This window comes from Protopterus annectens, chromosome 7.part1 (assembly GCF_019279795.1).
Source record: "Protopterus annectens isolate FY-2018-M chromosome 7.part1, PAN1.0, whole genome shotgun sequence".
Lineage (NCBI taxonomy): Eukaryota > Metazoa > Chordata > Ceratodontiformes > Protopteridae > Protopterus > Protopterus annectens.
The window spans coordinates 378,017,710-378,045,523 of record NC_056740.1 but is presented as its reverse complement, the minus strand read 5'-3'; the positions used below and the strand labels follow the sequence as shown (position 1 = coordinate 378,045,523).

At 39.3% G+C, this 27,814-nt stretch overlaps 1 protein-coding gene across 1 annotated transcript in view; it reads left to right on the top strand.

The window, feature by feature from the left end:
* The window catches only part of GNB5 (G protein subunit beta 5), a 1,344,368-nt gene that overhangs the window by 436,802 nt on the left and 879,752 nt on the right, over positions 1–27,814 (top strand). The gene's annotated exons all lie outside the window — the stretch shown is intronic.

Below are 27,814 nucleotides of genomic sequence, written 5' to 3'. Positions count from 1 at the left end.
AATGCATACAGGGCAAATGGTCTGCAAACCAAAGGCAACTACACATCAATCAAAAGGAGATGCTAGCTGTAAAAAATGCAATAACAGCCTTCAAGGACCTCTTGCATCCAGGACAACTTCTAATAAGGAGAGACACCACAGTTATGTGGTACATAAACAAACAAGGAGGAACGCACTCCTATCCACTATGCAGACAGGCAATGGATTTGTGGAACACAGCATTAACTTACCAAGTACAACTGCAAGCACAATTCCTGCCGAATTCAGCAGAAATTTGACAGACCCTCACGAGTGGAGACTGCACCCACAAGTATTCTCAATGATAATTCAAAGGTGGGGACCATCAGACATAGATCTGTTTGCCTCAACCAACAATTGCCAGCTACAAATATTTTGCACAAAGACTTATCATCCCCTGGCCTGGAAAGTGGATGCCCTTTCATTCAGTTGGACAACATTGTCAGTCTACGCCTTCCCACCTCTACCTCTACTTACCCAGGTATCACTGAAAGCCAGATCAGAGAGACCACAGATGATCCTCATTGCTCCGAACTGGCCACGTCAACACTGGTACCCACTTCTACGAAACTTGTCTCGCAGCCCTCCATGGATCTTACCTCAGTTCCCCCTGCTGTTAACCCAACAAAACTCCCAGATCCTTCACAGTCAACTAAGGACCTTAAATCTAGCTGCATGGAAAATACCTTAAATTATCAAACAACAATTCTCTCAAAGGACGTCCAGAATGTAATTTTGGAGGCCAGGAGGCCCAGCACCCGAAAAACTTGCTCAGACAAATGGAAAAGATTTTGTGTATGGAGCCAGGCCAGAAGCCTAAATCCTGGCATCCCAAATATTCCATACATACTCCAATATCTAACTGAGATGCTACACAAAGGCCTTTCTTTCTCATCCATAAAGATCCATGCTTCAGCCATTTCAGCTCAATATGATATGGTTCCTCCTATTTTCTCTCATCCTTTGCTAAGGCAGTTTCTCAGAGGGGCAAAAAATATAAGACCCCCCCCCCCCAGAAAACCACCAACTCCAATTTGGGATCTAAATTTTGTGCTGGAAAAGTTAACACTTCCTCCTTTCAAACCAGCCTCTTCAGCAGAGCTTTAATACTTGTCATGGAAAACAGCCCTGCTGCTGGCTATCACCTCAGCACGCAGAGTCTCAGAACTGCAGGCACTTATGGCAGTGGAACCTTTCATCATTTTCCATCAGGACAGAGTATCTTTGCGCACCAACACTTCCTTCATGCCAAAGGTAGTATCCAGTGTGGCTCTCAATCAGACCATACACTTGCCCACCTGTTATCCAAACCCACAGAATAAAGGAGAAAGACTCCTTCACTCTTTGGACATTCACAGACAGTTACATTACTATTTGGACAAGACAAAGGCCTTCAGAAAATCTGACCAACTCCTTGTATCCTATGCACCATGCTCAGAAGGAAAGGCTATTTCAAAACAGACCATCTCCAAATGGATAGCACATTGTATCCGCTTTTGCTACGCACACCATGGGAAAGCAGTGCCTGCTAGTATTAGGTCTCACTCTACCATGGCTACAGCAACCTCAGCAGCCTTCCTCCATGGAGTCCCAACAAAGGACATTCTGGAGGCAGCTACCTGGAGTTCAGTGCACACCTTCACCAAGCATTACCACCTTCCTCTATACTCAAAATCCAGAGCTTGGTTTGTCACTGCTGTTCTGCAGGGCATTTTAGCTGCACGTAACCCAGTTTAGCTCCTACCACCCAACCATAGGTTTGGGACTGTACCCAAGTGTGATGACTGCGGCAGCATAGCACGATGAACATAGTACAGTTTTGTACCTACCATAAATGTAGATGTTCAAGTGGTTATGCTGCTGCAGTCCAGGTTACCCTCCCTCCATCCCCTCTACCTAACAAGGGTTTTCTCATATCTCCATGTACATCAAATTTTGGGATGCATGTCTATATGGTGTATTTGCTTACAACTAGTACCATTGTTTTTTCACTAAGGTATGTTTTGCAAGCTTCTTATTTTGCCTTATTAGTTTGGGGCATCTGACATCTGGGGCAAGAAAAACTGAAGAAAATGGTGTTGGCTGCCTCTTTTATACCCCTGATGCACTGACGTCAGGGAAGAGGCGGCGGCAACCAATGCCGGACCAAGGCTTTGGAATTCAGGCCAACTGCGGGACCGCCTGATGGCAGGATAACCCAAGTGTGATGACTGCAGCAGCATAACCACTTGAACATCTACATTTATGGTAGGTACAAAACTGTACTTTCTTACTCGGGGATATATCTTTGTGTAAGGATATTAATACTTTTAGCCAGAAATTAGGTACTGCACCTGGGCCTGGGGGTTTCCACTTGTGAGCTTTTCTTAATTTTGTTTTAATTTCTCTGGCCATTACTTCACCTCATTTCATATCGTGTATATTTGAACTTCTTACTGCTTCTTTTACCATTCATCATCTTTGTTATGTTCCACAAGGTTTTCATAAATATTTCTGCAAAATATGTATATTTCTTGTTTTTTTTTTTTTTTAATGGTATTTCTGTTTCTTTTGCTTTGTTTCCAAGTTCTCTGTAAATCTTTTTGGGTCATCGGTGATTGCTTATTTTGTACTTTTCCTTTATATTTATGTGTATATCTTCTAAGTTTTTCTTCCTGTGCTGATATCTTTAGCTTATTGTTTGCAATAGTGTATCATAGATCCTGGTCTGTTTTAATACTGCATGTTGCTTTTATCACATCTATTTTTCTAAATATTTTTGTTGATCTGTTCCCTCTTCTAACAGTGAAACTTCTTGGACCAGATTCAGTAATGCCTACACTAAGTGTACACTGTTCTGAGTGAGCAGAACACAGACTTAACTCGCACCTTCTTCCTCCTAATTTTAGTTTTCTTATTGATATTCTTGCAGCTTTAAATACTGACAAGATTCATAAAGGTTACCACAAAGTGTAGACTATATGTACACAGTGTAATCTTTCTGACTGACTAGAAATCACAAAAATTATAATAAAAATTTTATTGAATACTTATTGTATACATTTAGTGAAGTTGAATCCGGCCCCTTTTCTTAATTGTTTTATAGTTTTCTCTATTTGATACTTCCATGATGGCATTTAATTTCTTCCCTTCCTTTCCCTTATTGCCCTGCATTTTTGTGGTAAGACTTTATCTGTTATTAATTTAGCTACACGGTGATATATTCTGTTCACTTCTGTTGTATCACATGAATTTCTGTTAACAGCCTTGATTACCATGTTCATTTGTTTTACTAGACTTATAACATTTTGTGTCTTACTGACATTCTATAATCTGGTTATTTCATCACTCTTAATATGTATATCCATTTCTATTAAATCAAACAACTCTTCCCATAGATCATTTTCTTATAAACTGAGGGCACATTCTTTATTCTCTGTTTCTTGTTGGCATTCTACAGAAAGTTCCAGAACATTTTCATGTGACATATTCCCATCATCTGCATTCTGCATCATCCATTTCTCTTTCATATGGGAACTCACTGGCCTCCACAGCGTTGACTGCATCAGAGTTGCCACTGTTCCCTGTTCCTTCCGTTGCTATGCAATTCCAACTGAACGTTTTGTACTGGTTTCCTAATGAAGGCTCCATGGTATCTTCATATGGCAACTGATCAGATCCTTCCCTTCCATCTGTTTCTCCTTAACTTGGGGATGTTCCATCATGCCGTGACATTACCAGAGCTGGATTTTCTACACTAAATTCCATAGTTTCAGTTTCTATTTCTTTATCTTCTCCATTTCTAATCCACTTTTCTACTTTCCCGCTTTATTTTCTCGTATTTTCTATTGTAAAATTTGCCATATCTGGATGCTTTTGCATGTTTTTTTTTCAAATATCTTTGGTGCTGCGTTATTGTATTGATTACTTTTGCTTTGTCCTTTGCATAAATATTACACCATTCTCTTGGTCTCCTGATCCTCCTGTTTCTCCTTACTTTGGAAACTCATTGTTCCATCATGCTGCACCTTATCTTGTGTTAGACTTTCTACACAAAATCCTTTACTTCACAGGTATTCCATAGCTTCAGCTTCTATTTGTTTAACTTCTGCTATACTAATTTTCTGTTCTTCATTCACTCTTTGTGATCTTACTTTTTGTATTGTGAACTTTTCCATATCTGGGTGTCTTTGCCTGTATTCTCTTAAAATATGTTTGAAGGTGTTTTTTGTATCGAGTAGTTTGGCTTTCTCCTTTGCATAAATATTTCACCGTATCAGATGTCTCTTTCTTTCCCCATGTATGTTACTTTATTATACCTTTCAAAAATCTCTGTGTTTTGTTCTTTATATTTTCATACTCAGCCACTTCTTTTTCCAAATGGCCCAAGTTTTCTTGGTCTAGATAATATTTTTCATTAATCTCTTGCATTAATAAACACAAATTTGTATTTGAAACTTTTGACAGATAAAGTATTTTTTTCTTTCCTCTAATTTCTCGCTTAATCTTTTTGAATATCTACTCTCTGGAAATTTTAGACTTCTTGCATATTAGTAACAATTCATAATTTCTTTCATATCCTCAATAGTCCACACTATTATCTCTACGACTTTTTTTTTGGCCTGCCAGTTTTTTGTTTTTTGTGGACTAATACTTCCTTTTTCAACTGGGGGGGGGGCATCCTCTCCCTGAGCCTGGCCTAAACCCACTGTAGGAATGTTTCTGTGTGTTGAGGATACTTCACTATTCTCCTTTGCTTGATGATTGTATCATCTCTCCTTTTGGAACACCTGTGTATCAGGTCATATGTCAGAGATGTCGGAAGCTATTTGGGAAGTGATTTCTACAGGACAGTCTGGAGTGATGTGGTTGTTAGAATCAATACATATTCCAGAAAACCCATAGAAGAAACAATACTTTCCACTTTAGCCATACAGTCACAGACAAAATCTTATCAGTAACCGACATTCTAAAGCTCGTCATGTTAGACACTGGACAGCTTTTAGCAGTGTGCAGTCCAAGCAGTTCTACAGCAATGTATCCACTCATTACAATGGATTAATTACACCATGGGCACACGCTGTTTACATTGTAGAAAGGTTCATGTTCAGCATAAGAAAATTAATAAGAGATGTAATCATTAATGGTAATTCCTAAAAAAATTACAGCTCTCTGTAGTGGAATAGAGCCACAGTATTCGCAAAAACTCTTCTGTCTAACTACAACTTAAATTATATATATATTACATTCCTATTCTTAATATTGACCCATATGAGATGACCTAGTGAGACAAAGAGGCTGCCGCTAGAAACACAAAATTAAGTCTTACACAAATGCTAAGACACAGGCCAAAATGAGTAATTTTGAAGTGCTATAGTCTGTTTCGTTGAAAAGGGAAGCAGAATATACTTGACTTAGTAATCTGTAAAATTCTTCTTTATCTTTCGGCTGCTCCCATTAGGTGTCACCACAGTGGATCATCTGTTTCCAGTTCTTCCTGTCCTCTGCATCTTCTTTTGTCACACCGGTCACCTGCATGTCCTCACCATATCCAAAAACCTTATTTTACTCCTTCATTTTTTCCAGGTACCTGGCAGCTCCATCCTTACCATCCTTATCTCAATATACCCAGCATCCCTCCTCAGCACATGTCCACACCAACGCAATCTCACCACTCTGGCTTTGTCTCCAAATCATCCAACTTGAGCTATCCCTCTAATATACTCATTTCTAATCCTTGAAACATAATTCACAACCACCAAGAAACCAAAAAACAAGATAAGCACAAAAAATGTATAGCTCGGCCACAATGGAAGGAGCTGGACACCAGAATTATTCTGGTGTCCGGCTCCTTCCATTGTGGCCAAGCTATATATATTTTTTGTGTTTATCTCATTTCTAATCCTGTCCATCCTTGTCACACTCAATGCAAATCTTAACATCTTTAGCTCAGCCACCTCCAGCTCTGACTCCTGTCTTTTCATCAGTGCCACCATCTCCAACCCATATAACACAGTTGGTCTCAGTACCATCTTGTAGACCTTCCCTTTCACTCTTACTGGTACTCGTCTGTCACAAATCACTCCTGCCACTCTTCTCCACCCTCTCCATCCTGCCTGTACTCTCTTCTTCACCTCTCTTCCACACTCACCATTACTTTAACTGTTGAACCCAAGTATTTAAACTCATTCACCTTCACCAACTCTACTCCATGCATCCTCACCATTCCTCTGTCCTCCCTTTCATTCACACACATATACTCTGTCTTAGTCCTGCTGACTTTCATTCCTCTCCTCTCTAGAGCATATCTCCACCTCTCCAGGGTCTCCTCTACTTGTTTCCTACTCTCACTACAAATCACAATGCCATCCACAAACATCATAGTCCACGGGGACTCCTGTCTGATCTTGTCTATCAACCTGTCCATCACCATTGCAAATAAGAAAGGGCTCAGAGCTGATTCTTGATGCAATCCCACCTCCACCTTGAATGCATCCCATCACTCCTACTGCAGACCTCAGCACTCTCACAATGCCCTCATACATATCCTGTACTATTCTTACATACTTCTGTGCCACTCCTGACTTCCTCATACAACACCACAACTCTTCTCTAGGCACCCTTTCATATGCTTTCAAGTCTCCAAAGACACAATGCCACTCCTTCTGACCCTCTCTAAACTTCTCCATCAACACCCTCAGAGCAAGCATCACATCTGTAGTGCTCTTTCCTGGCATGAAACCATACTGCTGCTCACTAATCACCTCCGTTCTTAACCTAGCATCTACTACTCTTTGCTACCAATGCACTTCTCCACTCCTCATGCATCCTCTCACTTTCCAAGATTCCATTAAAAATCTGGTTAAAAACACCACTACAATCTCTCCTAAACACCTCCATGCTTCCACAGGTATGCCATCCGGACCAATGGCCTTTACATTCTTCATCCTCTTCATAGCTGTCCTTATTTTCTCCTTGCTAATCATTTGCATGTCTTGATTCACTATCCCCACATCATCCAACCTTCTCTCTCTCTCCCATTCTCTTCATTCATCAGCCACTCAAAGTACTCCTTCCATCTGCTCTCCTTGCTTGAGTTTACGTTTCCCTCATTATCTTTTATCACCCTAAACTGCTGCACATCTTTCCCAAATTGGTCACTCTGTCTAGCCAATCGGTATAGGTTCTTTTCTCCCTCCTTAGTGTCCAACCTTTCATACAACTTGCCATATGCCTTATCCTTAGCCTTCACGACCTCTCTCTTCACCGTACTCCATCATCAACTTGTACTCCTGTCTACCTTCTTTATCTCTCTGACAATCCCACTTCTTCTTTGCCAACCTCTTCCTCTGTATACTGTCCTGTTTTTCCTCATTCCACCACCAGGTTGCCTTGTTCTTTTTCCTTTGTCCAGATGTCACACCAAGTACCTTTCTAGCTGTCTTTCTTGCCACCTCTGCTGTGGCTTCCCAGCTATCTGGTAGCTCTTCACTGCCACCCAGTGCCTGTCTTAACTCTTCCCTGAACTCCACCTTACAGTTATCCTTTTTCAACTTCCACCATTTGATCCTTGGCACTGCCCTCACTCTCCTCCTCTTCTTCTTGATTGCCAGTGTCATCCTACAGACCACCATCATATGCTGCCTAACTATACTTTCCCCTATCACCACTTTACAGTCTTCAATCTCATTCATCCTGGCCTTCCTGCATAGGATATAATCCACCTGTGTGCATCTTCCTCCTCTCTTGTATGTCACCCTATGCTCATCCCTGCTCTTAAAATACACATTTACCACAGCCATGTCCACCCTTTTCACAAAATCCACTACCATCTGACCTTCTGCATTCCTCTCCTTAACACCATACTTACCCATCACCTCCTCATCCCCTCTGTTCCCTTCATCAACATGCTCATTGAAATCTGCTCCAGTCACCACACTCTCACCCTTGGGTACACTCTCCAGCACTTCATCTAACTTACTCCAAAATTTTTCTTTCTCATCCATCGCATACCTAACTTGAGGAGCATATGGGCTGACAACATTCATCATCACACCATCAATTTCCAGCATCATAAACAGCAGTCTATCTGACACTCTCTTTTCACCTCCAAAACACTCTTGACATACTCTTTCTTTCTGGATAACCCCTATCCCATTTCTCCTCCCATCCACATCATGCTAGAACAATTTGAACCCACCTCCAATACACCTGACCTTACTCCCCATCTTTTTGGTCTCTTGCATGCACAATATATCAACCTTCCTTCTCTCTATCATATTGGCTAGCTCTCTCCCTTTACCAGTCATGTTGCCAACATTCAAAGTTCCTACCCCCACTTCCTGCACTTCTAACTTTCCTCCTCTCCTCCTGCCTCTGGGCATGCCTTCTTCTGTTCTCCTTTGGCCAACAGTGGCCTAATTTCTACCAGGACCCTGTTGGCTAACAGTACTGGAGGTGGTCATTATTAACCCCGGTCTCGACCAATCCGGTATGGAAATCTGTATTGTCCTCGTATTTGCTCTGGCAAAAATTTTACACTGGATGCTGTTCATGACTTACCCTCCCCATTTATCTGGGCTTAGGATCTGCACAAAGAAATACACTGCCTTGTGCATCCCCCATTCCAAGGTTATAAAAATGAGTGATCTGATTATTGCTATTACAAATGACAAGTTATAATCTAACAAGACATTGTTGTTTTTTTAAATCCTTTTACAGTGATATATATACAGTTATAACATATGTTGCTGAATATAATTCATGTTAATCATATTGTTTACTGTTCCAGTAGCCTTAATCATATGGGTTATATCCTGCCAAGGATATAACAGCCGACCATTTTACAAAGATTCAGGGTACCTTTCAAAAACCCAAACTGTCAGGCAGTTTGAGCTGAGCTGACTAAAAGACAAGTCTGGGCATCAAGTCCGTCAGAGCTTTACTACTGCCAAAGAATATGTTCTTCAAAGGCTTTCAAGGATCAATGTTCAGTATGGTGCTGTTCCTTTGCTGGGCACATAAGTTCCCTTTGCAGAAAAACCTTCCGTTTTCTAAATATTGTTTGCATTTTATCACTTTCCTCTTCAGGCAAGTTATTTTAAATCTAGGATTTTTGTGTCGTAATGAACTCTAATGAGAGAATGGGAGCACTTTTTTTTTTCCTTTCAGTTTAAAAGTTCTGTAAAGTAATTGAAAACCATTTTTTTCAGTAGAGAAATTGTGTTTGTTACTTTTTTGGGGCTTGCAAACTTTCAATGTCCTTTTCCTGTGTTTTTACTGACATTTGCTGCTTGTTTTCCCTAGGAAAGATGCACCATTTTCATCTTGACCATGGAATAAACTACTGGCCCAACAGTCCGTCCATCTTCCAACCATAAAAAGAAAAAGATAAGCAAACAGGCTTTGTCACCACAACAGGCTAACAGTTTGCCTCATCTGCAGGTAGTGACTTTGTTGTGGTCATTTGTTGCACTTCAGACCACTCATCCTTTACCCAGGATCCCACTGGTGTAGCACCTACAGCTACTATGGACCAGGGATTAGCTACATCTTCTGTGGCTTCTGGGGTCCCCTCAGTGGGCAAGGGACAAACATCATTGTTGGACCTAGGAATGGAAACAGAGAAGGCTTCCCTGATGTAGCCATAATGCCGTGCTCATCCCTGGGAAAGCTGCTGCCGCCATTAGTAACATAGCTGTCAAAAAGAAAAGACTAAACATTTGTCTACTCTTCCTCAAATTTCCTTAGACAGGAGTAGTTCAGAGGATTTGGCTCAGGATTTACTTCAGGCTATTGAACCTTTTTGTAAAGTTCTAGTAAAATAAAGAGTGATGCCTTTTTCTTGAAGAGAGCCAAACGTCTGAATCTGAACAAGAGGATGAAGGGACATATACAGGGGTTTCTCCTCAGATTTCTGATTCAGACTGATTCTTCCTGTGGGGGGGGGGGTCTCTTTTTCTGGCATTATTGCTATAATGTGCAAGTGTTTTCAGTGGAAGAATACTGAGGTTTCACGGTCCCTCAGAAAATTCTACAAGTTGTTACAGAAGGAATTTCAATAAATTTCACCAATTCCTCCTGTTCTTCTGCTATAGAGGATGTGTGTGTGTTACTGCCTGAAATGTTTTCTGAACGTCAGCCAGCTGTCCCTAAAAAGGTAGAGAGGATGCATAAAGTTCCTCTGTCTTTTTAATTTTTTTTACTGTATTCTCAAACCTGACCCAGAAGCTATAACTTTAGTTGATCCCACTGCTGATTAAGCACTTAGTTAATTCCAATCCTGCTCATTTTGATAAAGACGTAAAAGTTATTAGTAAGAATCAGAAAAAAAGTGAGTAGTTCTGCAGCTTTGCTTTTCAGAATTTTGAATTGGCAGGCTCATATGTTGATGTTTGTTCTGACTAATTGTAAAAGTATGAGGAATGTTTTATCTGCAGTTTCTTCTTGTAAAGAAAAATCTGCTTTAGATAATATAGTTTCTTCTATTGCACAGGTCACTACTCATTGCTTACAGTTCGTGCAGGACTCTGCTGATACTTACTCCAGGGCTATGGCCACTAATACTGTTTTGAGGAGGTATGCATGGCTACATTCTCAGAACCTCACAGATGTTAAAAATGAGATTTTAAACTCTCCTTTGGATAGAGATTTAATGTTTGTCCCCTCTGAGGCAGAGGTGATCAGAACCGTGTGATGAAAAGGATAAGCAGATCCAGGGAATCTAAGATTTTTCAGCCTTCTTTTTTCAAATTTACTAAGGGATCCTTTAACTCCTTTTCCAGTTTTGGTGAAAAGCAGAATAAACAGTCTCAACAAAATACAGGTAAACAGCTGTTTAAGAAGAAATGACATGGGCATTCCAAAAAGAAGCCTCGAACATCCCAAAACCAAGGGCAGTCCAACATGTCTGACTATTCGGGAGACCCTGTGACCTCCTGCCACTCTGGTTTCTTTTTTTCTTCCAGGAAGTCTGATTCCCCATTTTTATCTTTGGCAACTGCTAGTTTCAGACAAATGGGTTCCAAAGATCATTCGCTATGGTTACAGATGCGAGGAAATTCCTCTTTTCCAGGGAGTACTTCCTTATCCTGCAAATCTGGCACTTTTGTTTCCCATGGTTCTTCATCGCATGCTGTCCCAAAGAGTGATAGAACCAGTCATCCTTCCAAACACTTGCCTAGAAGCCCATTCATAAAGTCAGGCTTATCATATTTGATTATGCAATCAGTGGCAGTTCAAGGTAAATATGCATTGGCCACAGATTTGATTTACTGATTTCTGTTAATCATTAGCTGTCTTTTGTATTTTGGAAATTATTAGCACATGTTAGCGTGTGCTGAAGTATACACACTGAATTTGCAAGCTACTTTTATTTACTGATATGGGGAAGGTGCTTTGTCATTATGAGTACAGAGATGCTAATTTTAAAGATAAGCTGCCTGCTGTACTTGTCTGCCAGAGGTCAAATGCATTGCCTAAGACCTGAGTTTAAGTAATCCTGAAAGAAAATAGTTGTCACATAAATTAAAATCGGCTGCGGCTAAACACAAAAATATAGATAGAAGCTCTTATATCTAGTGGAAGTAAAAAGAAATAAGCGTCTGTTTAAACAGTTCTCTATTACACTGTCGCAGATGCAGATCGTCGAATGTATCTTCATTGAACCAAAAATCGTGAAAAGGCAAAATAGTGAAGCAGCTTTGGCCGCTTTCATTACTTTGCCGTTTTTGGCACTGTAGTGTGATCTCAAAGTTGGTATATTTAAGTAGGGGTGTGTGTGTGTGGGGGGATGGGGGTGGGGGGGCAAAGCCCCCCACATTATGTAATGTTTTACAGGTTTTTTGTTTTTTTTTCGGAACAGCAATTTTTTTTTCTGTTGGAAAAAAAACGCTGTTCTGAGGTTTCGACGTTGTAAGCTTTCGTTTACATGGAGTCGATTATGTGTCGTTTGCTGTTGTGAGCATGCGCTATCATAATATAGACCCGTTTAAGCAGTGTCCATAGTTAGATTAGGGAAATAAGAATGGAAGTAGACAGGCTCATCCTACCTGAAGTCTGGATCTGTTTCTTTGCTTATTGTTTAGATGAATATCTCCATTTGTGGATATTGACCACTCATACAGGCCTGCCTTCAGTAGCAACATCTGCTGATCTATATCTAGCCTGATCACCATTACTAAAATTCATAAATCAGTAGTCTAATTTTATCATTGTTTCAGTGGTTTCAAGGTGGTTATTAGAATGCAGGCAGAGGGGTCAGTGAATTATAAAACCTTATGGAAATCAAGTTCCATTTCATGAGCTGAGTTACTACCATCATTATCTCAGAAAAAAAAATGAAAAGTGTGGTTTTGTCACTCAGCAAATAAAAAAGCAAATAAACTCAGTTCTAAACTGTCCTTCCAAAATTTGCTTTCCATTTTTCAGTGCAATATCAATAAATCATGCAGCTCCATAACTATTCTGCCATTGGTTATGCCTGCCATTTTTGACTCCGTTGCTAATGTCCTGCTCCTTGAGTTTACTATAGTTCTTCGGTTTGCCATTAGTGAATTTCTCCACCCAAGTTAATACAGTATAGGACACGACCATCTCATCCCAGCCCCTTTCATCTTCTAATGAGTTAAATAGCCTAATAGTTGTTCTTTACATAGAATGTAGGTTGCTTAGGTACTGAAATGTATTTTTAGGAAAGCAACTACAGATATGGCTCAGAACGCCTTGTTACTGCAGCTATCACATTATACTCTTCCAGTGTATGAATTTGTGAAATCAGTGTATCAGCAGAAGAGAAGCGTATTGTCTGTGGCTACTCTCATCCTAACTCTTACTGTCCAGTTGTCGACAGTTTTCAGCTTTAGTTATCCAGATCATTTTGCATGTCCATCTGCTTATTAGCTGTTGATCATTTCACTATTTAAAATAATACTGTCGTGGAGTCAATTTATATACCCTTTGCAAGAAAATGTTTATTTTACTGTCTCTTTGCTTCACATGCTTCACTTTACCTCCTTGGTCATCTTTTATTTACAGTTTCTATAATCAGTGTATCTCTTGCTCCCTTCAGAGGTTTATCAGTTTGATTTTGTTAACGGCCTGTATTTATACATCTGAGGTCCTCTGATTTTTTCTGCAACTCATTCCTAAGGATGATGTAATATCATGTGTTTTTTCTTTATAACATCTACCTCTTGCATTGCATCCAGTTCACTTTCTTCCTCATAAGTGGCGCTGCTCCAATAATCTTAATTTGATAATACCATATTAATCCATCTGTTATTAACTCATGGATGATGTTTTCTTCTAATCTCCTTCCAGTAGCTTAGTCACCTTTTTTCAGTAATACACTGCTTCTAATATGTCAGAGGACTTTTCTATATGAAAAATCCTAAAAATGCAACTGCCTCAGGTAGGCAGGTGAGTCAAACATGTATGCATACTGCGGAAACTAAGTTCTGAATTAATTATTCCAGTGATAACTGGAACTATAAATATGTAGCTGAACAGGAAACACGTGTGGAATCAAATGTTTAAACAAAACTATATTAATTATGTTCTAGGCATTAATGGTTTAAAATCTTGTCCTGGAATATGTGTGTATGCCAGATTTAGATTTAGTTAGGTTTACATTTTTAATTCAGCAGTTTGATATTTTTTAATATGTATTTTTATTATTAAATATCTTAAATCAGAAGTGAACTATATTCTTTGTAAAATAAATATCAATTGCTTTTCATAAAAAATGTGTACTTTTCTTAAAAAGCTGCCAGAGAAACAATCATCTTAAATTTCACATAAATTATATCTCCTCTAAATGAGTCTACAAGTTGGACTTAGTGGGTATTCCTTTTACTTTCTTGTTATCAGTCGGTTGTGTTCATGCTAATATATAAAAATAAGGGCCCAGTTTTTTGAATCTGTCAGAGGCACAGGTGAGTTGCAATGAACATGACAGATGAGATGAGATGAGATACACCTTTTGTGTGAACTGTTAACAAATTGCATTTTCATATATGGACTGCATCATATGCAAACTGCATCTGTCAGTCCTTTCTGAGTCCACAGCTGCGTTCTAGAGCAGCATTACGTAAATGCCATCAGCAGTGGTCCAAACTGGGGCAGTGCCTACATGTGGTGTTTCAGGGCTATGCAGGATGGCTTGCACTATGTAAGATTTAACCATAAGTGCAATGATTTTAGTAGGATGACAAAGGAAGCAGGTAGAAAAGTGTGCACATGTGAATGACAAGAGTGATGTGTAGACATACATTGGCTGATATGTAATCACGGGTGGTTTTAATACGTGTATTTTTAGATCTGCCCATCTGTATGCACATCATAAGGATTATTAATGCATGGTTGATATAGCTGTGTTGGGGTAATTCACAGATGGACATCAGTCTTCAACTGGATCTTTCCAAATTTAGACAACTCTTAGCACATGCTGGTGCAATCTTGAAGAATAGCCATCACAGCCATAGCAGAGGAGTTTGGCACCCCAAAACAACATAAGCATTTAGCACCCATGCTGGCTATAAGTGGTCACAGTCTTGGTTACCTTAGTGACAGCTTATAATCTGCACCTTATTTTTTAAAGGTAGCAGCAACTTATAACATCTAAGTAATGTGCTGCTAGCTGTGAAAGAAAAATTTGACAGTTTATAAGCTGTCAAACATTTTAATGCCCCTACAGGTTAGTGCACAGACCACCATCCCAATCCACCTCACCATTCTTATGCCTATCATGGTCATTAATGGCCATTAAATGACAGCCCAGTAATAAAGCAGTGCAACTTACTAGCTTCCCTTATTTTTTTTTTGCTACCCAAAATCATACCTCTCAATTGCCCAGATTTTCACAGAATGTCCAGACTTTTGCCTCATATTTTTAGTCTGTTCCTTGTAAAATTTGCACTTTTCTGGCATATCACTGAGTGTTGAAATCACGAAATAGTGACATATGTTTGAGTTTCAGGCTCCTCAATTTCTTTCAGAAAACACATGGTGACATGAATTCTGTTAGCCTATCAAGCTTAGCTTATAAGAGCAATACTTAAAGTATGTTCCTTTTTTTGGCCATTATCCCCCCTTTATTTTAGGCTTTGTCCAGATTTCTTGCTCAAAGGTTGAGAGGTATGCCTGAAATAAATAACTAAATAGCCAATCTAATTAGGCTTACAGCCTAACTACCCATTTCTGACCTTGTATCTCAGCAGCATACCTAAGTTTGATCACCTATCCTGCTTCAGAAATTGAGTAAATTTGTTTTACATTTCATTTGATGATAAAAGCTTCTTTGGAGGAAGCCACCAAAAAGTCAACTTTAGGCTATCAAATTCCCTCCAGAAATACTCATCACCATTGCCTTTTTTGTTTAGGGGAGGACAGTGACAGAACAAATGTGTTCATTGTGTTATATTTACTAAAACTACATTGGCTAAAAACATTAAGAATTTTGTAGTGCTTAATGAACTCAAAAAAGTTGCAAAACACATCTAAACACTTTTGACCTGTCGGTCAGCTTTTGTTGATTAAAAGATCATACAAAGCAAGATCTAGAGTTAGAGTAACATAGGGATATACTGATAATGTAAGGTAAGGAAGATTAAATTGGAACCACTTGAACCTTCTAAGGTGCAGTTCATGGGCAAATTCATCTCAGTGGTCTCACTTTTTCATCAGATGTTGAAGTTATGGTCAACTTCCCAAGGTGAAGCCTCTGAAGTTCCCCTCTCCTCAACAAGCACTACAGTTTACTAGGGATTTGAAAAGGAGAAGAGACAGTCTGAGGATAACCCACTTCTCCCCAATAAGTTTGATAAGTCAAGCAGAGGAAGGTTTATCTTAGCAATCCCGTATTGTAAACACCAGTCCCCATATACCAAAGACAAGTCTCGGATGATCTTTTGTTTTGCCCACAGGAAATGCCAGTGTTTCTCCCATATTCCATGTGAGACTGTAATTTCTGAAGGGTATTCATGCTCATATAAAAACCCACGTGACAGGTGGTGACATGCCTGAGCAGAACTGACTTATTTTATAAATGAACAAATGTCAAGTTCCCAGGTAGTACTTATGTGGGTTTCCCCTCTACTCATCACTCATTAGACCCATTATAGAGTACAACGCTCCTTTTGGTATGTACCTCACAAGACATCTACAACAACTGGAAAGGCACAGAAATACCTCACAAAGAGGATTACTGGCTTCAAACAGATGCCCTATGCAGACCGTCTCAAAAAACTCCTGCTTTACTCCGTCGCATATCGCCTACTCAGAGGTGATCTCTGCCTAACATACAAAGCTCTGTCAAACCCAGAGCTGTTGGACATGCTCCACTTAGAGAAATCCCAATCCCTCCGAGCTACACGCTCTAGGGACTTAAACCTTATCACCGCAATAAACAGAACATGCTGGAGGGACAGATTCCTGTCCCAGAGACTTCCCATACTCTGGAACAGACTACCTATCTATGTCAAACAGAGCTCCTCATTAGCACTCTTCAAGAAAAATCTTGATGATTGGATGGGAGACATTCACCCCGGGGATCACTTCTGTGGCTCTGCTCGACAGGGGCACAGGAAAATAATTTTCTTGGGTGGCGAAAACCAGGGTACATTTTTGGCAAGGCTTATATAGGCCCTAGGGCTAATAGCCTAGTACCCTCCTATGAACCTATCAACCTATGTGTGCATTCAAGGCTCACAGTATCTCCCCGATATCAGACACTATTGTATTTTTAGATTTTAGAATGTTAAACATGAATATTTTGACTTTGTACACAAGACTGCCTCCTGTTTTAGGACTGAACCCAAGCCAGCTATCTAATGGTAAGTTTCTGAGGAAAAAGGAATAGGGAACCCAAACATCCATCATCATATTCTAAAGGAGAAGATGGGGTGTATGAACCAGACTACTCATAATATACACTTTCTTGTATGGCTTATAAAACCAGTGGTGATAATGATAGTTTTTCATGTTTAAATTCCCTTCCTTGAGGGTGTATTTTTAATAATACTGTTAATGAAACAGAAGTTTAAGTGGTCATCCAGTTCATATCCTGAAACTAGATCAGTCTTAGCCTATAACCCTTAGAACTTATTGAGTCATATGGTGACATATATAATGAGGATGGTATAGGATCTAATGCCATCTCACCCCCCCCCCCCATAAAAAAAAAAAAAAGATTTTATGTGGTTCTGTAGCAGCATATATATTTATACAGAACTCAAATGGCTGAGCCCACTACTGTTAAATTAGAATATATCAAAAGTTCAGTTGACAGCTGTGTATGAAGAATTCTTCCTTCAGATAAAGAACTCTGGTATCTGCTTGAGATCATGTTAATGAATAAATGTATGATGTAATTATTTATTGATGTTTGTTTACAAGGAAAGTTTGACTGGGAAAAGTACATATTTTCATAAGAGGCCCTGGAAAAAGCTTCCAAAACATTGCAGGCCAGACACGTGTCCCAATTGACTGCTGTCAGAACCATACAGCAGAGTGCATTGCAGCTCCCCTAAATCAGAGACAATGATCTAAAATCAGGAACAAATATTTTTTCTCCTACATGCTTAGAAAGATGCTAGAATAACAAGCTTTGCATAAGTGAGCATTTCTGAAGGATACAGTGTCTGATACACACATATCTGTCATTATTTGTTGACTTCAGCAATCAGCAACAATTTGCCAGAAAGCCACACATTTTGCACGACCACAATACATCTCAACTTCTTTGCTTAAGAGTAATGGACAAAGCAAAAAATAAAGGGTGGGACAAATTTTAAGTATTATTTTTTTATGTATTTATTAGCCAGGTAAACCCACTTGACAAAATGTTCCTTTTTTGATGTGATCCAAGATCACTGTTTGACTTGCTGAAAGTCACATAGTAGGCAAATGGTGGTGTAAGGGTTCAGTTTAATAGTTCAGAACCTTCAGTGCCAGACAACTCTGACTTATGCAGATTGTGGTATCCTTTGTATCAGCTTTTTCCTTTGTCAACCAAGGCATAAGACTTCAACATACATGCTAGGGAATGTTCAGATACTGAAAATATCAGAACAGTAACTGATGCATGTCGTGAGCTTACTAAGTTATTATTATTTGCCTTTTAAACAGTCTAACTTTTGGAATTAAATCCTGGTTGTCTTTTTGTGAGAGAGATGGAGAAATAGGGTGAGTTGCAAAAGTCTGACTTCCCACATTTGGATGACATTTCACTTGGCACTGCAGTGTTTCAATGTGCACCGATTCTCCACACACAGACTTCTTTAATCCCTAGTTGTCTTAATATGCCTATCCGTCCTTAATAAAATTAGTTAGCCTGAATAGTGATATACAGAAGTACAGTCAGCTACTTGTAGTTGCATGATGACAGGCTCAGTTGCTCTACATTGCCCATAACTACTCTAAACTGGCCAAAAGAGCTTGTAGTTAATCCACATAGCTCATATTCTGCACTAGCATGGCAATTCTGTGCTGTTCATTGTCACAGTTGAAACATGACCAAAATAATTTCATAGGTTTATAAGTACATAGTAAGTACTAGGCTTTCTGGCCTTGTATGCCGTTTTAAGCCTAACTGATTTCCCTTTTGGTTCTCTACTTAACCTGTACCACTTGGTTAGAGACTGGCCTTACCATTCCATGGTCGAAAGTAATGTATTACCCCTAATGAGAATAACTGACATCATACCATAGATAATTTGAGGGGACCCATACATGGGACAAAGCATTTAGGAGCTGCATCTGTCCATTTGTAGTACAGGGGGTGGTCCTGGGGTAAATATTCGGTTTCCCATCCATAGATCCAAGTTGTGCTTGAATATGGACAGGGATGAACTTTGTTTTATGTCCTCTGTGAGATATGCCTGTCCCTCCAAAACATTTTGTTCATGTTGCAGAAGAGGTTTATATCCCTAGACCAAAAATTTCTGATGCAGCAAATCCATTAGTAATGGGTAGGAGGATGCCTTGCATGCCAAACACAGGTCACCTGTTAGCAGTCTGTAAGATACTGAGTATAGCGAAGGGCTTTGAGTCAGTCCATGTAGGACATGTTGTTTATGACTTGTATCCTTTTAGTAAGGTGTCACTGTGGGCATTCCAGATGTTGCATATGTCTGGACAGATGTGTACTAAAGGGGATATTGTATTCAATGATTACCTAATGAGGGCGAACTGGGACAATGACATCCTTAGAGCTGGACATAATTGCTTTGTTTATAAGCTTTGCAATATATAAGGACTTTTTAACAACAATGTACACATGTTGATCAAATGTTAGGTCACAGCCCACATAAGTCCCTGAATCCAAAACAACTTGGTCAACTCTTAAGGGCATCTTGTTAATGAGGTAGTTCACTGGGATAGATGGCTTCCCTAAGGATACAACAATGCATTTTTGGTGTTTTGTTTCAGTCCTTGATTTTGGCACCACTTATTTATTTGGATCAAACTCTCCAATAGGAAGGATAAGTCATTTGGGGATTCAGTAACTGCTCCTAGCGTACAGTCATCTACAAACTTAGTCAGCCAGAGCTCCTTAGTAATGTCTTTTACTTCAGAAAAGTGGATGCCGAAGAGGAGAGGTCCTGGCACAGAACCCCGAGGATCTCCACTGGTATCTGTTTTCTTTGTGGAGGTAAATTCCCTTATTTTGATTTCCTGTGTCCTCTCCATAAGCCAGAATTAAGCTTTCATGAAATTCATATTTAATGAAATGTAATTTACCTCTGTTAGTTTGTATAACAGGCAGTACACCCCTATCAGCTAAAAATCATGTACCTTATTTACGTCATATAATAACTCTGTGTAAACCTGCTATAAGAAAATCTACATGGCTACATTTCTGCACGGTATAGCACATTATTCATTTATTAACCATTGATTACTGGGAAATCTGATTGATTAGGTGCCCATTTTCAGTGGAGGCCCAGAGAGAAAAGCTCCAATGTATTGCAAAATCATTTTAAGAACAATTTTGCATCTTCAAAAATAATATAAAACATGTACAGTTTAAATTATTATACCAAATTAGATATAATATGAAAACATTTGTTAAGAACAGATGCAGTTTATATGATAATGATTAAACATTTCTGAGAAATTTTAGACATTTTATTGGGAAATTAAAGGCAAGTTAGTATAACACAAACAGCAATGGCAGTATGAAGTGAGAGAAAAAACAGGGTTCTGGCACATGTAGATAGTCAGGGGAGAGATAGATTGCAATAAGGATATAGACTGGAGTAAGGAAGTGAGTGAAGACTGGAGTAAGGGTATATAAGGTATGGATAGGTACTTGTTTAGAAAAATGAAGTAAGGCCATGTTTCATTGTTTTTTAAAACTTTATAATTAATTTTTTGAAGATGTGCCAGGTTGTCTGATATTTAAATGAGTGTAGAGTCATCTGCATGTTATATTACGGAAGCTTGTCATGTGGATATGTGGAGAGTATTGTTGAGAATCTTAAAGAGGAGGTGACCAGTTGTGACTGGGAGGTATGAAGAGAGGGAGGAGTGCAATTTTACTGACTGATACCTAATGGACTTTTAAACCATAGAAGGGTGGTTTGAGATAGACTTGCTGAGGACATTTGAAGTAGAAGTTTGCTGTAACAAACTTTGATGAAGTCTGTAGAGAATTCTAAGTATAAGGAGGGAACTAGTTTGCAGTTATCTCTAGCTTTATTGACAGTATATACAAAGGTTAGATGTACAGTATTAGTGCTATGGGAGGGATGGAAGCTATGTTGTGTGGGCAGAGCCGGACCTTGGTAAAATGGAGCCCTAGGCAGGGTAATGGATCCAGGCCCTTACACATACAGCAAGCCCCCACCCTCACAGTCATTACAGTGTCCCATAACTTGGCTCATTCTCCCTAGTTACCATAAACACCGTTCAAACCTGTCAGTTTACACACTATTTTCTTCTTTACTTCTACAGTGATTACAGATATTTATATTTAATGTAAAACTTTTATTTCAGATTTTATAGCACAAACACTGATAGACATTTGCTAAACAAAACAATACATTCCCTCAATGAAACAGACTTAACATTAGCAGTAAACCTCTCTAGCCTTGAAACTCAGTCATTGAAATGGCATTGAAACCCACATTCAAAGAAAATACATCTGGCCAGTGGCGAATAAAGTTTACCTTTGATCTCTTTTCAAACAGTAGGCCCCTTGCTCACATTTTTAGGATCATGTGATCTTTGATTTACCTTCCAGATTTTATAAAATTATATTCTGTATATAATTAATCACCACTTTTTAGATTGTGTTTTAAATTTGTAGTTTTGAACATTTTTTTCCAGTAAACAATGAAACAAAATGTTTGAATTAATAATGACAGAAATATGAAGAAGATAAATCCACAGATCACCAGGCTGAAATCGAAGTTCTTTATTTAAAACAAAGGTGAAAGCACTTTCCGGTAAAAACCCTTCCTCAGACATAAAAACATCTAACAGTCACATTATTCAAAATACATACTAACCAATCACCAAATGAAAACAATTAAGCACTCAACACAAGTATTTCACAAAAGGTCTACGCCTACTGAGTATAGGCTTTAAAGGCACCGTGCCATTTAGACCAGGGTATATGTTGGCTCCCAGTTCAATAGTCCATCTCGTTTCATTATACTCAGTATTATTTGCAATGTCCCCCATTCTATTGCCCTCTCTTATGAGTTGCAGGGCTTGAAACAAAAAGCTATGGTCTTTATGACCTTCTATATACATAGCTAAGGCATTATGCTTATCAGATAACCTTATTCCTGAAAGATGTCGTAAAATTCTATCCTTGAACCTACAATTCATCTTGCCTACATAAAATGCTGCACAGCAAGTGCAGGAGGCCAGATAGATAATATTTTGTGACAGGCATGTAGCAAAAACTCTAGGTGAATACTCTTTATGTGTAATGGGATGTTTAAAAATATGTGTTCTGTTAATGAACCTACAAGCTTTGCAGCTTTGACATGGATATGTGCCTACTCTACTGGGCATAGTCATAGAGCTACATGTCCTATCACAGAGAATCTGCTTTAAGTTTTTATTTCTTTTGTAGACAAAGTCGGGTTGTCCACCTGCCAAGCATTTCAGGGAGTCATCTGTATTTAAAATCTTCCAATTATCTCTTATGACATTTTGTACCCATCTAATGTCACTACTGTAGGTAAGGTTCAGGGGAACATGACTTTTATCATTGTAAACACGTCTGTTTCTGTGGCGTTGTGATTGATGTACCATGTTGTTGACTCTATTGATCTTCCCCTTATGGGATAACCATGGTGCTGCTGTGGTTTCCCTTAACAAAGTAGAGTCTTTCATGGTATCATCAACCATTTCTCAATTATAACCTCTAGTCACAAGTCTCTCAGTAAAGGCACTCAACTCATGTTCAAAAGCCTCATCATCAGTGCAAAGTCTGGATAGGTCTCATAGATGCTGTGTCTTCATATCTACATTGTTTTTAAACCATGGACTTTATTTCTGCCAACCTTACTACTTCTCTAATAATGAAAGAAATGACCATTTCAAAACATTTTAACCATAAAAGGTAACTTGATATCAATCAATATGCACAATCTCTGCAGAAGTAAAAGTTATCTGAATAATTCTATATTAAAGAGATCTGTAACTAATGAAGAGGTTGCTGCTAGCAGACAACTTTATATTTCAGTCTTTCATCTACAGATTCAGTTCCTGCTGCTCATGAAGAATAAATTGCCTAGATTACATTAAAAAAATGGTAAGCTGGAAATATTGCAGTAGAGAATGGATAGCAAACCATCAGCACGTTCATAGGTACTAGGCATCTTATCCAAAGAAAAACACACTTGGGACTGCAGCAGTGTCCCCCCCATCCCCCCACCGTTAAAGTACAACATAGTATCAGCAATCCTTCTATATGCTCTGGAAGTAGAACCCACAGCCTTCTGCATCAAGAGCAAGTATGCTACCTGTTGTGCTACTAACACTACTTTCACACTTAGCACAAACAGTGATGACCATTTGCTAAACAAAACTGTTGCACACTGAAAACAGACTTAGCATGAGCAGCAGTAAACTTCTCTTCCCTTGAAGCTCACAGTTCCTTGAAAATGCACTGAAGCTCACAGTTCCTTGAAAATAAACTGAACCCCATTCTCTTGAAAATGCACTTTGAGTGCTTTGGTTGTTGGTGTAGAGGATTCAGGCTCTTGGCTCCTGTAAGTAAAGTACAAGGTTTGAGCAAATTAAGTAGCCTGCTGTTCTCTAAGTAGGGCATTTTATTTACATGCATGCACACACACACACACACACACACACACACACACACACACACACACACACACACACACACACACACACACACACACACACATGATTCAGATGTTTTATCTTATGTGTTGAGGAACATTCATTATGTGTAAATTCTGCATGCTAGACATGGAACAGAAACAGTTGGAGGTGTGTGTGTCAACGCACACTCAGATGAAGAGGCCTGTGGGCAATCATTCTCTTAAAGAGGAATGAATGCCCTTAAAGAAGAAATTATTTATTTATTTTTAAAAACTAAATGTTGTGTCAACCCCCCAGCCAGTGGGCCCCCTTCCAGCCAGTTCTCCCTAGGCAACCCTAGGTCACCTAGTGCTGGATCTGCCTCTGTGTGTGGGAAATGTTTAAATATTTTGTTAACTGCATATAGTTCTCTGCGTAATTCAGCTTAATTCTCAGAATCTCTGGAGCAGGACAGAGGGTCAGTCTGCTTGTTCCCCTTGTGTTGCCAGCAGAATAGCACTTGGTATCCATAGGCAGTGTAGGAACTGCTTTATGCTCACGGATTATAAACTCTTACTTAACAGAAGGAATTCTTTTTATGAGAGATACAAATATCTGATAAATATGGAGGCCTCAGTCTCACAAAAAAACAGACTGTGAGCAGCTTACACAACTGCTACACTTTATACCAACCCACAATAAAATGTATTTAGCTGAGGGTGTAAACAAGTCATTGCCAAAGCGTCTTAAACTCTTGAAGACTAAATCTCAGCAAAAATCCAGCCCCACATCACCTTTAGGCATGTTTTCAGCAAATAAACACCAAAACTTAAAACTATCCTCAAATCCAGTACACCTGACCACTCTAGAATAAAAATGTTTTAGTCATCGTTAACTAAAGTAAGATGCCCTGTCACTCCTCGCTTTAAGTTGGATAAAGACAGGGTAGCAGTCAGTTGTCTTTCAGATACCAGGATCTCTGATAACTCAATGATAGCTCAAGGGTCATTAAGACTGTTTCACCTAACAAATATGAATACGATGTGGTGGTGGGCCACATGGAGGTGAATTACGTGGGATGCAAAACCCTTTGAGATATCCAGAGTGACATGTCCGAAGTCCATGCATGTCACAAATGCACGCAAGAATCTGATCCTGAGTGGAATCCTTCCTTCCTTCCTTCCTTCCTTCCTTCCTTCCTTCCTTCCTTCCTTCCTTCCTTCCTTCCTTCCTTCCTTCCTTCCTTCCTTCCATCTCCAATAATGATGCCTGGGTACAAAAAAAGGATAATTGGCTTCAACAATTGGTTAAACAGTTGTCATCATTCCAGGGTATCCACAGAGTGTCAGTATGGGATGACATGCTCAGCAATCCAACTTGCTGTACAAAGAATGGCATGCTCCTCTCATTCTAGGGCTTCCACATATTGGCCAAAACATTTATTACCCCTATAGTGCCTTTTGTAAGCAGAATCAAGCTAATGGACATCCTAATGTTGCTACCATATCAAAACCAAAACAGGCTGTCATTAAGGTGGCTCTTCTCAGTTCCAGAAGTCTCAACAACAAACTGCCCAACCTTGAGATTCTAATGCATTTGGAATTTATCCTGCCTACATAATTATATCCATTTGGTTTTAGTGCTCAGAAAGCATTCTATCCATACCTGGATGTTGTGTTTATTATGCCTTCATACCTGATGACAAATGTGGTGGTGCCTCCGTGTTTGTTAAAAAATGTATCACCTCTAAAAAGATTCCCAAAGACCTGGAAACAGACCTAATTGGGCTCCAAATCACACTAAACAGGACCTACTATCAGTTTATAGTTTGTTACAAGACATCCTCTCTGTCCCCCTGAAAACTCATGTAAGGTTCCTAAATGTGCTTGATGAGCTGCATATAAATAAGAGCACCATTATTCTGGGGAGACTTTAACTGCCTCTCAATAAACTGGAGTACTTATACCTTTAGTGAAAGGTACACGCAAAAGGTTTTCTATTTAATGAACAAAAACTCTCTGGACCAGATTGTTAGACTCACTAGAGATCATAATATTCATGACCTGGTCGTAATGAACCTATCTTTTTCATGTATTATTCCCCCGCTATTTCCTTTTCCTGTTAAGTCAGAACATAAACTAGTTATTTTCACTTTCCAAATCTCTAAGCCCACTAAAACCAATATCTCAGATTTCAAGCATTTCAAAGGACTCCATGTTGAAATGTCGGCCTCCAACTGCTGATTGCAGACACTCTTGAAAAAAGGATGAAACTGCAGGAGAAGAGCAAATCGTGAACATTGTTATTCTCGTTTAAACGTTTTCCCTGCATTGAAAGATGGGGGGCGGGTGGGGAGCCCTACCAAAACACTTATATATACTAACCCCAAAATCACCATACTACAAAGAGAAGGGAATATCATGAGAAATGCCATCTCTTAACTTAGTGTAAATCCATTTTTTCAGCCATTCAGTCTCTGTGTTTAAGGACTTGCTGTAGGAGGTCCCTACATTTCAAATGCTTATCATTTTAAACATACTAATCTCCTCAAATTCTATGATAAAATTTCAAAATTCACTTGCAGTAGCATCACCCCAGATGGTAACACAGTGTTCACTTGGAGGTAAATGTAGCAAGTCCAACAAAATGTAAATTTAATGGGAAATTTAGAAACAAACCACCCTGGTGGCCCATCATCATAAATAAACTCTGCAGTAAAAGAAACTCCTTAAAGTGTATATCAGATCTAAAGACTCTCATTTTAAGCATAACATTAGAGAATTGACAAAAAAACGTAAATAATACTTTTAGATCTACTAAAGCAGCCCTTGAACTCAGGTTAGCATTTGAAGCAAAGGAAATTTCCAAGTCCTTCTCTAGGCACATTAAAAAAACACACGAAATAGCCAACAATGCTCTGAACTTTTTCATAAAGGCACCACCCACTCTGATCCTGTAGCCCTTGACAATATCCAAGCAACAAATTCAGTGTAAATTTTACTGAAGAAATAACTGTCCAAAGCCCACTAACCACTGAATTTCTCAGATACCCCCCCCCCTCATCACTAAAGAACTTTACTGAAGGAACTCTCCGAGACTAAAATTTCTTCCTCCATTAGACTTGATAATGTGCTTGGCAGTTCAATAAACAGTACTACACAAATACTGAAAGAACCACTCCTTAAACTATTTAACCTGAGTATAACCAGTGGCTTTCTCTGTGAGCTTTGGTGCACAGCAGTAGTGACTGCACAACACAAGGGTGGCTCTAAGACTGACCACATGAATTATAGGCCCATCTGACTGATGAGTCCTATTTGCAAAGCCATATTATTACTGCCCTGAGAAGTAGTATTATTAAGCTCATCAGGCTTATTTGGCTTTGTCAAGGGTAGATCAAGTCAAAAGAGTCTGGTTAACTTGGAAAGGATAACACAGGCTGTTGACAGTGGTCATGTTGTCTAGTCATTGTACCTGGGCCTGGCCAAGGCATTTGACACCATCCCTTATGATAGCATAGTTAGTAGGCTTAATGCATTACAGATGGATCACCTGTCTAGTAAGATGGATAGCAGATTGGCTAAAAGGTGCCTCATCACAGAGTATGAAGGTGAACAGTGATGTCCTACATGGCTCAATGCTGGGACCTCTTTTGTTCAGCATTTACTTTTCTGATCTCCAGACTGTGAACTGAGACCTCTGGCTAACCAGTTCTGCAGATAACTGTAAACTGGGAAGTACTGTCAAGTCCCACTCTGTTACACAAGCCCTTTGGTAAGAACTTACACTCATAAGTTAAAACTGGTCTCAGTTTAAATGTCAGAAAATGCATTATTGACTCACAGAACCTTAGGATCATAGGAAGTTACTAGGTTAATGGCCCTAGGGCCCTTACAAGCCTAGCCAAGTTCTTACCCTTATTTTCATGATTAGCACCTATTTCCCCTGTCCAAGAGGGACATAGCTGGAGCCCCTGGAGTGAATTTATGGTCACCCATCCAATTGTACAGATTAAGTTTGAAGAGAGCCAATGAGGTGCTCTGTTTGACATAAAGTGGGAGTCCGTACAAAGGTATATTAACCTCTGGAAGACAAATTTGTCCCTCCAGCAGGTTTTATTAATATCACATACCAGGTTAAGGTCTTTAACCTGTGTACCATTTGACTTTTGGATATGAAGCATTTCCAGTAATGCTCAAAGATTATATGTAAGGCAGAGATCTCCTCTGAGTACTCTGTATGAAACAGAATAAAGTGACACTAATTTCAGATGATTCCCGTAGGACAGATGGTGAAGACGTTGAATTTTCCTTGTGAGGAACCTTTGTGGTTTCTCCAGTTGCTTAGAAAGATACATACCAAAAGGGGCATTGTACTCATTTATTGGCCTGATGAGGGAAGAGTACAGTGAGGTTATAACTTCTTTTTTTCTGGAGGTAATGCACTTATGAGATGAGCAATATAGAATGCCCTTCTTACCACTGTGGAGACATGGTGGTCAATGGTTAGGTTGCTGTCAATCTGTGTGCCCAGG